The sequence below is a fragment of the Pongo abelii genome, chromosome 15 (genome assembly GCF_028885655.2).
Source record: "Pongo abelii isolate AG06213 chromosome 15, NHGRI_mPonAbe1-v2.0_pri, whole genome shotgun sequence".
Classification (NCBI taxonomy): domain Eukaryota; kingdom Metazoa; phylum Chordata; class Mammalia; order Primates; family Hominidae; genus Pongo; species Pongo abelii.
In genome coordinates, this window is record NC_072000.2 from 77,657,730 (window position 1) to 77,670,760 (window position 13,031).

At 40.7% G+C, this 13,031-nt stretch overlaps 1 protein-coding gene across 49 annotated transcripts in view; it reads right to left on the reverse strand.

The window, feature by feature from the left end:
- Positions 1 to 13,031, reverse strand: part of NUMB (NUMB endocytic adaptor protein) — a 193,311-nt gene that overhangs the window by 127,359 nt on the left and 52,921 nt on the right.

Genomic DNA, 13,031 nt, shown 5'->3' on the forward strand with positions numbered 1-13,031 from the left:
GTACAACACCAAGAATAAACTCTAATGTAACCTAAGGACTTTGGGTGAAAATAATGTGTCAATGTGGGTTTATCGATTATAACAAATTATGAAACATATCATTGGTCCTCTTCCCCTTTCCTGACATATACCTCATAAAACCATTGGCACCTCTGGAGTGATGAGTATCTTTTACATGCTAATGAGATGACAGTGGCTGGACATCTCTATATAGCTTCAAGGATAAGGGCTGGTCACCTGAAAGACCAAGGCATGATAAGAGGGTTGAGATTTCCAGCTCCAGCCCCCAACCTCCAGAGAGGGAAGACGAGCTGAAGGGTAAGCTGATTACAAATGGCCAATGACTTAATCAATCATGCCTATGTAATGAGGCTTCCATAAAAACCCGAAAGGACAGGGTTTGGAGAGCTTCCGGATAGATGAACACATGGAGGTTCCTGGAGGGTGGCACACCTGAAGAAGGCATGGCATGCCCCTTTCCACATACCTTGCCCTATGCATCTCTTCCATCTGTCTCCTTTGTAATACCCTTTATGATAACCCAGTAAATGTAAATGAAGTGTTTCCCTGAGTTCTGTGAGCCACTCTAGCAAATTAATTGAACCAAAAGAGGGAGCTGTGGTAACCCCGATTTATGGCTAATCAGCCAGAAGCACAGGACACAACCTGCGGCTTGCAATTTAAGTAGGGGACTGGGCCCTCAACCTGTGGGATCTGATTCTATCTCCAAGTAAATAATGTCAGAATTGAGTTAAAATGTAGGATACCCAGCTGGTGTCTGCCAAAGAACTGACCTGTTGCTGGTAGATAGAAATCCCCACACATTTTGGTGACCAGAGGGGCTGTGTTATACTGAGTTTGTATTGGTTTGATTTTTCTTATATCTCCTGTGTACTATTCTGGTAAGGAATGTTGACAGTAAGAAAGGCTGTGGGTTTGTGGGGGCAACAGGTATATGGAAACTCTGTATTTTTTTGCTCAATTTTGCTATAAACCTGAAACTGTTCTAAAAAAATTAAGTCTTACAAAAACTAACAAAAAAAAAACAGGGGATGGTACTCATGAACCAATAATGACAAACTGGCTATAAACAAACAAAACAAAGAAGTACAGATCTGGAAGGTTCATGTCAAAGGCACCAGAGCACATCCATATGTACAACAGAAACCACTAACAAAATATGTAAGACTAAATTTTTTTTTTTTTTTTTTTTTTTTTGAGACAGTCTCGCTCTGTTGTCCAGGCTGGAGTGCAGTGGCATGATCTCGGCTCACTGCAAGCTCCGCCTCCCAGGTTCAAGTCATTCTCCTGCCTCAGCCTCCCAAGCAGCTGGGACCACAGGTGCCTGCCACCACGCCTGGCTAATTTTCTGTATTTTTAATAGAGATGGGGTTTCACTGTGCTAGCCAGGATGGTCTTGATCTCCTGACCTTGTGATCCGCCCACCTCGGCCTCCCAGAGTGCTGGGATTACAGGCATGAGCCACCATGTCCAGCCTAAATTTGTTTTTGAGACAGGGTCTCACTCTGTCACCCAGGCTGGAAAGCAGTGGGGTGCAATCAGAGCTCACTGCAGCTTCAAACTGCTGGGCTCAAGCAATCTTCCTGCCTCAGCCTTCATGAGTAGCTAGGACCACATGCACGCACCACCATGTCCAGCTAATTTTTTAGAATTATTTGTAATGACAAGGTCTCACTATGTTTGCCCAGGCTGGAATCAAACTCCTGAGCTCAAGTGATTCCTCTGCCTCAACTTCCCAAAGTGCTAGGATTACAGGAGTGAGCCACTGCAGCCGGCTAAAAACTTTTTAATCATGGTAGGAAAAGACCTCATAATTCAAATACAGTTTCTGCAGCTATTTTTCTTCAACAGATGAAGAAAAATACTACTAATCAACAATATCTCCTTGATCACAAATACATTTCTAGAGTAAATTAAATGACTGATTCCCTATCTGTTATATGGATCCTAAAACATAAAAATAATAACTAAAAATAGCAGGAGCAGCTGCCTTTTACTGACAGTCCATAAAGTATTGCACTGTACATATATCTAATCTTTCTAACAATCCTCAGAGATTACACACTATATTACTATCTCAGAGAGATTAATTGATTTGCCTAAGAAGATACAACTATGTAGTGTAACTGGGAATCAAATATAATCTTCTACTATAAAGTCTGTGCTCTCTCACTCTACCCCAATGTCCATATACCCAACAATTATAATATCTCCCATTGTAGCACCTCCAATGTATTAGGCCCTGTATTAGGTACTTTACATAAATTATCTCCTTCACACTTTGCGACTGCCTTAAAAGTCAGATATTATTAATTCCATTTTACAGATGAGGAAATAGAGGCTTATAAATTCAGTAACTTGCCCAAGGTCTCAAGATTCAAGCCAAGTTTAACTTTGCATTATCAAAAGCTCACTTTCACAACTAAATTTAAAATTATCTTTACTATTTTTAGTCCTTTTGTTCTCCACACTATCCAGTTAAATGTTATTATGTAATAATAAAGCACCTATGTGCTGAACATCACATTGAAGTCAAACAAACACAATTTTGATATAAAATAAATGTAATCATATAACTGTGACAGATGTTAACTGGTTACTCAAAAAGCCATTCCCAAATCCCTACTCCCTCCTTGACTCTCATTACAGAGGCCAAAAGACAAAAACAGCTTGAGGTGACCATATGACCCAATTTTGGCCCTTGGAACATCAGAAGTGACTTGCTGGAATCACTAATAAGAAAGCTTTTCCTTGGCATAGTCTTTTTCCTTCTTCCTTGAATGTAGGTGGAAGGCTGGACCTGCAGTAGCCGTCTTAAGACCATGAAAGGCCAAGCAAATCACAAATTCATAGGCCCCAACAATGCTGAACCATTAAAGCAACATGAGCAGCTGCCGACTTCAGATTTATGTAAGCTTTATAGTCAGGTTTTCAACTGCTTACAGCTTGATTCACCCATTATACATCACCATATCAGAAACTCTAACACAATTTTAACTGTAAGTAACTTCCTGGCTAATAATTAAAAACAAAGTCACATACTAGTCCTAAATTAGTCTGACAAAGTTACAATCTCCTGATGAGGACTATTCTGAGTATTTGCTCAGGGAGCTGTGAGAAGACTGAGCTGAGGAAAGAATGAGAGACAAGAATACAGAATCAGGGAGCTCCCTGGGCTCTGAATTGCGCACATGGTAAGAGCCCAGACTCTCAAAATAATTACCAGAAGTATATCATCAGAAGGGACACATCCTTGAACAATAATATAAGCCTTCAAGAGATTGGCGGGGCATGGTGGCTCATGCCTGTAATCCCAGCACTTTGGGAGGACGAGGCAGGCAAATCACCTGAGGCCAGGAGTTTGAGACCAACCTGGCCAACATGGCAAAACCCTGTCTCTATTAAAAATACAAAAAAAAAGAGGCCAGGCATGGTGGCTCATGCCTGTAATTCCAGGACTTTGGGAGGCCAAGGCGGGTGGATCACGAGGTCAGGAGTTTGAAACCAGCCTGGCCAATATGCTGAAACCCTGTCTCTACTAAAAATACAAAAATTAGCCAGGTATGGTGGCGCGGCCCTGTAGTCCCAGCTACTCAGGAGACTGAGGCAGAAGAATCACTTGAACCCCGGAGGCCGAGGTTGCAGTGAGCCGAGATCACCTGAGCGACACAGCAAGACTCCATCTGAAAAAAAAAAACAAAAAGATTAGCCAGGCATGGTGGCGCACGTCTGTCATCCCAGCTACTTGGCAAGCTGAGACACAAGAATCGCTTGAGCCTGGGAGGCAGAGGTTGCAATGAGCTGAGACTGTGCCACTGAACTCCAGTCTGGGTGACAAAGCAAGGCTATGTCTCCAAAAAAAAAAAAAAAAAAAAAAAAGATAACATGCTTCAAAACAAAAGCCCTGGAACGTCAAGACTCTTGTCGAAAAAAATTCATAGTTAAGGTATGATCAGGGTCTTGGGGTTATAGGAAAAAATAGTTTGCATTTAATAATAAATGTTTATAAAGTATAATATCCTTTTTCTTAGAAGATGCATGCTCAAGTATTTAGAGGTAAATTATCATGATGTCTACAACTTACTTTCAAGTGGTTCATACAAAAGAGGATACATACATATTAGAATACACATATAAAGTATGGGAAAATGCGAAAAAATATTGAAATATCACTGGGGGATATACAGATGTTCAACATATGTCTTACAATATTGTACATTTGAAATATTTCATAATAAAAAGTTGGTGTTAATGTTAATTTCCTGATTTTGGTATTGTACTACAGCTATGTAACTTGGTAAAGGGCACATAGGACTTCATTTTCCTATTTTTATACCTTTCTGTGAATCTAAAATTATTATTTTTTTTTTTTGGAGACGGAGTCTTGCTCTGTCACCCAGGCTGGAGTGCAATGGTGTGATCTTAGCTCACTGCAACTTCCACCTCCCGGGTTCAAGCAATTCTTATGCCTCAGCCTCCAGAGTAGCTGGGATTACAGGCACGCGCCACCGCGCCCAGCTAATTTTTATATTTTTAGTAGAGACAGGGTTTCACCACATTGGCCAGGCTGGTCTCGAACTCCTGACCTTCTGACCTGCCCGCCTCCGCCTCCCAAAGTGCTGGGATTACAGGCGTGAGAAAATTATTTCCAAACAAAAAGTTAAAAATGTTGGGAAGATTTCTTGCTTGGTAAGATGAAGTAAATATATCTCCCTTTATCTTCCAGTTAACTAAACTGTAACACTGGGACGGAATGCATGAAGAGCTATTTGAAGACATTGTAAAGTAAATATCACAGGTGGATCCAGGGAAATCACCAGAATTCCAACTATCCCCAAACTAGCTGTGAGTTTATCATTTTTTTTCCCTCTAGTATCCTCCAGCCTGAACTCAACACAACCTAAAACCCAGAATTGAGGACAATGGTGCAGGCAGAGAGAGAAACAAAACCCTCTAGCTCTGGCTCAAGGCCAGTAAAGGGAATTCCTACAGCTCAGAGAAGATGAGGGAAATCCTTTACGTAATTTTTTCTTTTTTTTTTTTTTTTTGACATGGTCTCACTCTGTTGCCCAGGCTAGAATGCAGTGGCACAATCACAGCTCGCCACAACCTCAAACTCCTGGGCTCAAGTTATCCTCCCGCCTCGTCCCCCCAAAGTGCTAGGATTACAGGTGTGAGCCACTGTGCTCAGCAGCTTGGGAAAACTCCATACTCTCATGTGTCAGTCCCCAGGTCATCCATGGTGGGGGCAGCAGCAACAGCAGAAGAATGTGGGAATGCAAAACCTCCAGGAACAAAACTTTTGAAGGAAGGGAACCTTTCTCTCCATCCAGTGGAGCCTTGCCTCCAAGTGGGCAGGACAAACTCCATTGTTTTGGGTTTTTTTCCTTCTCTCTCTTGTCTGTAGGAAAGTGACCCCATAATGTTGTTTATGAACTGCTGGGCTCATCCTCAACCTGTGTAGGTATGCATCTGATACCAATTGGCATAATAAAAACTTTGATAACTGAGATAATGAGTAGACCTACACCCAGATCCCAGACTGACCACTGGGTGGAACACCTGTGGGACAGATCTGAATAACACTGCCAAAGCTCAGAAAATTGAATTTATATGGAACCACAACCCACAGAAGATTAAAACAAAAATACCAATATTCTCCACAGAATATTAACATATTTTTGTGTTTTTTTTAATTATACTTTAAGTTCTAGGGTACATGTGCACAACGTGCAGGTTTGTTACATATGTATACATGTGCCATGTTCATGTGCTGCACCCATTAACTCATCATTTACATTAGGTATATCGCCTAATGCTATCCCTCCCCCCTCCCCCCACCCCACGATAGGCCCCGGTGTGTGATGTTCCCCTTCCTGTGTCCAAGTGTTCTCATTGTTCAATTCCCACCTATGAGTGAGAACATGCGGTGTTTGGTTTTCTGTCCTTGTGATAGTTTGCTGAGAATGATGGTTTCCAGCTTCATCCATGTCCCCACAAAGGACATGAACTCATCATTTTTTATGGCTGCATAGTATTCCGTGGTGTATATGTGCCACATTTTCTTAATCTAGTCTATCATTGATGGTTTGGTGGTGTGCACCTGCAGTTCCAGCTACTTGAGAGGCTGAGATGGGAGGATGACTTGAGCAAGGGAGGTGGAGGCTGCAGTGAGCCATGCTCACTAGTGCCACTGCACTCTAGCCTAGGCAACAGAGTGAGATCACTTCTCAAAAAAATATATAAATGAAAAGAGAGAATAATTGCTTAGTCTCTTTTTTAATATACAAAGTTTCCTTTAAAAGGGAAAATAAATAGTGTTATAATTTAGTTTCTCCATTGTATTCTACAGGTATATATACAAGGGAATTTAGAAATAATGTGTTAGGCGGTGGCTCATGCCTGTTATCCCAGCACTTTGGGAAGCCAAGGCAGGCAGATCACGAGGTCAGGAGATCAAGACCATCCTGGCTAACATGGTGAAACCCTGTCTCTACTAAAAATCCAAAAACTTAGCTGGGCATGGTGGCGGGTGCCTGTAGTCCCAGCTGCTTGGGAGGCTGAGGCAGGAGAATGGTGTGCACCCAGGAGGCGGAGCTTGCAGTGAGCTGTGATTGCGCCACTGCACTCCAGCCTAGGTGACAGCAAGACTTCGTCTCAAAAAAAAAAAAAAAAAAAAAAAAAAAAAAAAAAAAAGAATTAATGTGTTAAGATAAAACAATTAAATTTGAACTTTTAAACTGGGATTAACTTAAAGTTGAAATAGCTGTCTTCAACTTTAAACACACAGTTGTGATACTATCAATTACTGCCTGCCTTGAAGTTTCTTATTTATACATGACAATGCCATACTATAAAACAAGCAAGTAAGGTAACTATAAAAACTAATCCTCCCCAGGCACGGTGGCTCATGCCTGTAATCCCAGCACTTTGGGAAGCTGAAGCGGGTAGATCACCTGAGATCAGGAGCTCGAGACCAGCCTGGCCAACATGATGAAACCTTGTCTCTACTAAAAATAGCAAAAATTAGCTGAGTGTGATGGTGTGTGCCTGTAAGTCCCAGCTACTGAGGAGGCTGAGGTAGGAAAATCACTTGAACCTGGGGGGCGAAGGCTGCAGTGAGATCACCCCATTGCACTCCACCCTGGGCCACAGGGCAAGACTCCGTATCAAAAAACCAAACAAACAAAAAGCCAATCTTCCCTTCTACCCAGAAGTCCAATTTAACATCTATCCCTTGGGCTAAAATATATAGATGATTACGCCAAGTAAAAGATAAGCAAATCAGTACTATGGGCAGTAGTAACAGCACACAGTCTTTGGACAATCCTGGATTTAAATTTTCATTCTGTCCTTCAAAGTCATTTAACTAATCTAGACTTCCGTTTCCTCATTTATAAAACCATCTACCTCATAATGATTAAACAATAAAGTATATAAATGGTTTAACATAGCACCTGGTACAAAATAAATGCACAGTAAATGGCAGTTGGCATGTCCATTAAGGAAACCCAATGTTACCACTGCCAAAACCACTTAGAGGAAGTTTTTTCTCAGCAACCCTTGTCTGTTCTACATGGAATTTCTGACATCATTTATTCTGTTTACTAATAAAAATCCTAAACTCCCAAATAGCTCAACACCAAGAGCCTTTTTCCTCCATGCCTGGGATCAAACTATCAGCAGGCTTTAAAAGAGTCTAATGAAGAAACAACTCCAAGAGTATTTCTAATAGTGCAGAAGTCTCAACACATCACCTGGCTGGATAGTAGCCATATCTTTTTATGATATGTTAACTACTTCCCTACTCCAAATTTTAAACACTTTTGTTAAACACTTCACTCACAGAAGGTACTATACCTTTTAATAATTAGGACTAGAGGGTACAGGAGGGTTAGGAGTAATAAAGAAAAGCCACGTAACTTCTGTATTAACAAAAACCTGATAGTAGCTATTATCCTTTCAAAACAAATCATTGCCTTTTTAAAAAAACAAGGCAGAAATACACTCTGGAATGAAGTGTTGCCAATAGAAAAAAAATAAAAATTAAAAAAATTATAATCTCATACTAGGTATTGTGGCATTACATTTAAAAAAAAAAATAGTAAGGTGGTCAAATGTAGCAGCTCACACCTGTAATCCCAGCACTTTTTGAGAGGCCAAGGCAGAAGGATCACTTGAAGCCAGGAGTTCGACCCAAACTGCTTAAATGTATTATCTTTTTTTTTCCACTGTCTTTTTTCTCTTTCTTCCTATAATTAGTTATTACAAGTTCCATCTCTCTTAATTAATTCTAAATTCTTTTTTTTTTTTTTTTTTTTTTTTAGGGAGAGTCTCACTCTGTCACAAGGCCGGAGTGCAGTGGCATGATCTCAATGATCTCGGCTCACTGCAACCTCCGCCTCCCAGGTTCAAGTGATTCTCCTGCCTCAGCCTCCTGAGTAGCTGGGACTATAGGCACACACCACCAAGCCCAGCTAATTTTTGTATTAGCAACATAATGAGACCCCATCTCTACAAAAAATTTTTTAAATTAATTGGGCATGGTGGTGCACACCTGTAGCCCTAGCCGCTAGGGAGGCTGAGGTAGGAGGATTGCTTGAACCCACGAGTTTGAGGCTGCAGTGAGCTATCACCGTGCCTACTATACTCCAGCTTAAATGACAGAGCAAGACCCTGTCTCTAAAGACAATAATAATTAGGCTGGGCGACGTAGCTCACACCTATAATCCTAGCACTTTGGGAGGCTGAGGCAGGCAGATCACTGAAGGTCAGGAGTTCAAGTCCAGCCTGGCCAACATGGTGAAACCCTATCTCTACTAAAAATACAAAAATTAGCTGGGTGTGGTGGCGCATCCCTGTAATCTCAGCTACTTGGGAAGCTGAGATACGAGGATCACTTGCACCTGGGAGATGGAAGGTGCACTGAGCCAAGATCACGCCACTGCCCTCCAGCCTAGGAGACAGAGCAAGACCCTGTCTCAAAAAAATACATAAGTAAATAAAATAAATAAATAATAATAATGAGTATAGAGCTTCAGTTTTGCAAGATCAAAGGAGTTCTGAAAATTGGCTGCAGAGCAATGTGAATGTACTTAACATTTAAAGATGGTTAGCATGGTAAATTTTTATGATATGCTAATTATTCCCTACTCCAAATTTTAAACACTTTTGTTAAACACTTCATTCACAGAAGGTACTATACCTTTTAATAATTAGGACTAGAGGGTACAGGAGGGTTAGGAGTAATAAAAAAAAAAAAGCCATGTAACTTCTGTATTAACAAAAACCTGTAAAAGCATGAACTGAATGCCATTTTTCAAATAAGAATCATTGTAATTTTAGAACTAGGAATCTCATTTTAAAAAATGGTAAGTAGGAGAACACTAATCTCTAAGCAATATAATTTACTTCTTCCAGAATTACTAAAAATCCTTTTTGCATTTTAAAATAATTTGTACAGGCTCTGCACAGTGGTGCACACCTACAGTCCCAGCTACGCAAGGATACAAGTACGCTATGATCACACCTATGTATAGCCACGGCACTCCAGCCTTGGCAATATATGGTAAGACCTGTGACTAAAAAAATAAACAAAAATAAAATTAACTTTACATAGTCATGTATCTTTACACAAGAACTTTATCATTTACTTCCTTCCAAGGATTACATAAAGTACCAAAATAAACACTACCATATTTGTAATTTCTTTAGAGTGTTTAGGAACTTCTGTTGTTACTTGTTTCAGAGAACAGTATTTCACTATTTGAGAGATTTTCATCCCCTCAGGCACAGGCGTACAGAAGATAATGTATTCAATAGATCTGTATCAGGTATCAGCAATTAACCTACTCTGACTTCTTAAAAGCAAAAGTGAGCTAAAAACAAATGCCTAAAACAAACAGTCAACTTAAATGCTTAAAGGCTTTCTATGTTTGCACATATATGCATATATTTGTTATTTAAGATACAGTATTTTACATTACCCATAATCATTATTCCTAATCTGTCTATTGTAAGACACCTTATCTTGGTTCTATTTATTGATTTTGGGGTTTTTTTAGAGACAGAGTCTCTCTCTGTCACCCACACTGGAGTGCAGTGGCACAGATCTCAGCTCACTGTAACCTCCACCTCCTGGGCTCAAGCGATTCTCCCACTTTTTTTTTTTTTTTATTATACTTTAAGTTCTAGAGTACATGTGCACAACGTGCAGGTTTGTTACATATGTATACATGTGCCATGTTCATGTGCTGCACCCATTAACTCATCATTTACATTAGGTATATCTCCTAATGCTATCCCTCTCCCCTCCCCCCACCCCATGACAGGCCCCGGTGTGTGATGTTCCCCTTTCTGTGTCCAAGTGTTCTCATTGTTCAATTCTCACCTATGAGTGAGAACATGTGGTGTTTGGTTTTCTGTCCTTGCGATAGTTTGCTGAGAATGATGGTTTCCAGCTTCATCCATGTCCCTACAAAGGACATGAACTCATCATTTTTTATGGCTGCATAGTATTCCATGGTGTATATGTGCCACATTTTCTTAATCCAGTCTATCATTGATGGACATTTGGGTTGGTTCCAAGTCCTTGCTATTGTGAATAGTGCCACAATAAACATACATGTACATGGGTCTTTATAGTAGCATGATTTATGATCTTTTGGGTATATACCCAGTAATGGGATGGCTGGGTCAAATGGTATTTCTAGTTCTAGATCCTTGAGGAATTGCCACACTGTCTTCCACGATGGTTGAACTAGTTTACAGTCCCACCAACAGTGTAAGTGTTCCTATTTCTCCACATCCTCTCCAGCACTTGTTGTTTCCTGACTTTTTAATGATCGCCATTCTAACTGGTGTGAGATGATATCTCATTGTGGTTTTGATTTGCATTTCTCTGATGGCCAGTGATGATGAGTATTTTTTCATGTGTCTGTTGGCTGCATAAATGTCTTCTTTTGAAAAGTGTCTGTTCATATCCTTCGCCCACTTTTTGATGAGGTTGTTTGATTCTCCCACTTTAGCCTCCAGAGTAGCTGGGGTTACAGGTGTGCACCACCACGCCCAGCTAATTTTTTGAATTTTTAGTAGAGACGGGGTTTCACTATTTTGGCCAGGCTGGCCTCCAACTCCCAGCCTCAAGTAATCCACCCACCTGGGCCTCCCAAGGTGCTGGGATGACAGGAGTGAGCCACCATGCCAGGTCTCATCTTGTTTTTAAATGCAAAACAAACAAACAAACAAAAAAAAACCTCACTCCTGTCATCCCAGCCCTTTGGGAGGCCGAGATGAGCAGATGGCTTAAGCTCATGAGTTTGAGACAAGCCTGGGCAATACAGCAAAACCCCATTGCTACAAAAAATACAAAAATTAGCCAGGCATGGTAGCATGCACCTGTAGTCCCAGTTACTCTGGAGACTGAGATGAGAGGATCACTTGAGCCCGGGAGGTGGAGGTTGTAGTGCTAACTGCACCCCTCCCTGGGCAACAGAGCAAGACCCTGTCTCAAAACAAAACAAAAACAAAAATAGCCTTCTCAATCACTGTAACTTTTGAACTAAAATATATTGTTTCACAAAAATCAGTCAATTCTGATCATTTGCAGTTGAGAATTAACAAACTTCTGATATTGCCTCTATTGACACACTAGGTGGTTCAGTTATTTTCCATTACAGAATTTTACCTGCAAGTACTAGGGAAATAGTGCTGAACCGACTCTGTTAAATTAAACTCATTATGATGTAAATCACTTTGGAATGAGAAAGTATCTAGATAGCAAGAAAATCTTCTGGGTCTTCTGCTTCCTAAAGCCTATTGTCCATTCCTATAGTGAACAGACCACAAACACACGTAATGTTTACAGAATTCTCTAAAAATATTTTCCATCACATCCAGAATTTGAGTATTAGCTATATTCAAACCTCCCACAGGCAGTTTATATAACTGATAGCAGTCAATAAGGCAACCAAATACTCTGTAACTTTGCAGTTTTCTCATCCCACTGAAAAAACTTGGCCAGGCGTGGTGGCTCATGCCTGTAATCCCAGCACTTTGGGAGGCCGAGGCGGGCGGATCACAAGGTCAGGAGATCGAGACCATCCTGACCAACATGGTGAAACCCCGTCTCTACTAAAAATACAAAAAATTAGCTGGGCATGGTGGCACATGCCTGTAGTCCCAGCTACTTGGGAGGCTGAGGCAGGAGAATGGCATGAACTTGGGAGGCAGAACTTGCAGTGACCCAAGATCGCGCCACTGCACTCCAGCCTGGGTGACACAGCAAGACTCTGTATCAAAAAAAAAAAAAAAGGAAAGAGAAAACGTAAGATATTTACCAGAAACTTAGTAGGTAAGACTGTACAATCCTGAAAAAGACTTCCCTTAAAGAAACAGAGACACACAAAACAAATTTGGAGGTATATAATGATTATATTGGCACTTGGTCCTCAAATTTATATTGGAAATCAATTTCCCAAATAATTATCAAATTATTCAAACAAACAAGAAAAAAAAAGACCCAAGTAGGCTTTGAACTAACATGTTCTTAAAAACAACAACAACAACAACAACAAAACTCCAAATTACAAATCTTATTTTTCATCTTGTTTATAAACTTTCATCTCTACTTTTGATTGTAGCAGTATACTGTTTTGTTGACACAAAAGAAAATTCCAGGCCAGACGCAGTGGCTCACGCCTGTAATCTCAGCACTTTGGGAAGCCGAGGAGGGTGGATCACCTGAGGTCAGGAGTTCAAGACCAGCCTGATGAACATGGTGAAACCCCATCTCTACTAAAAATACAAAATTAGCCGGGTGTGGTGGCGCATGCCTGGAATCCCAGCTACTCGGGAGGCTGAAGCAGGAGAATCACTTCAACCCAGGAGGCAGAGGTTGCAGTGAGCCGAGATCGTGCCATTGCATTCCAGCCTGGGCAACAAGAGCAAAACTCCTTCTCAAAAAAAAAAAAAAAAAAAAAAGAGAGAGAAAATTCCAAATCTATTTCATT